Source organism: Physeter macrocephalus, chromosome 17, assembly GCF_002837175.3.
Source record: "Physeter macrocephalus isolate SW-GA chromosome 17, ASM283717v5, whole genome shotgun sequence".
In the NCBI taxonomy this organism is placed as follows: domain Eukaryota; kingdom Metazoa; phylum Chordata; class Mammalia; order Artiodactyla; family Physeteridae; genus Physeter; species Physeter macrocephalus.
In genome coordinates this window covers 4943069-4944184 of record NC_041230.1, presented here as the reverse complement: position 1 = coordinate 4944184, position 1116 = coordinate 4943069, and positions in this window count along the sequence as shown.

The following is a 1116-nucleotide window of genomic DNA, read 5'->3' as shown; positions in this document are numbered from 1 at the left end:
AAACCCGCGTCCCCTGCATCGGCAGGCGGACTCTCAACCACTGCGCCACCAGGGAAGCCCGACCCATTGCTTTTTTAGTAGCATTGTTGTTTAGTCTCTGTGTAATCATTTTTTTTCTCATTTTTCTTTGTGTGGTTGATTTCTAACTTTATACCATTGTGGTTAAAAAAAAGACACTTTAAATAATTTCTATCTTCTTAAATTTGTTGAGGCTTGTTTTGTGTCCTAGTATGTGGTCTATCCTAGAGAATGTTCCATGTGCACTTGAAAAGTATATATATTCTGGTTTTTTGGAATTTAAAAAAATCCCAGGAAACAAAACTTCAGGACTGGACGGCTTCACAGGGGAATTCTACCAAACATATAAAGAAGAGCTAGTACAAGTCCTTTTCAAACTATTCTAAAAAATTGAAGAGGATGGAACACTCCCAAATTTATTCTACGAGGCCACCATTGCCCTGATACCAAAACCAGACAAAGTCACTCTAAAAGAAGAGAATTACATGCAGGGACAGGGGGAGATACTATGGTTCTGAGTGTTGTTTGTGGTTGAAATCTTAGTGCATGGTTTGGCCACATAACTTGTGGTTTTATTCTGTTGTCTTTGCGAAACAACTGAGTATCTTGTTACAAACAGGATAGGGCCAGTTTTAGTCTGATTCTGCAGTTACACATTTAAGGCAGGTTACCTGGCCTTTGCTCATTCTCATGGAAAAGAAACTAAATATCACTGACTTACTTAACATGATTAATATTTTAGGTTTTGACCAAATGTGTTCTGCCTAAGGTTGGGTTTTGCAAAAGCAGAACCTGACATAGGGTTCAATAACATATAATTTATTTAGGGGAAATTATCAGGAGAAGTTTAATGATAGAGTACAAGGCAAGGAAAAGAGCTAAGTAAGGGTGTGGGCTCAACTGGAATCTCTCTCAGCCTGTCCCTTTTGGAGATCTGGAATGTAAATGGTACCACACATTTGTCCCACCTTGAGACAAGGGAGTATCTTTTTGTAACTCAGGTCAGACAGTCCTTAAATATTTCCCAGGTAGACTGCTTTCTTTGTTTACTTTTTCTAAAACATTGGACTTACCTGTAACTGCAGGAATCCATATATG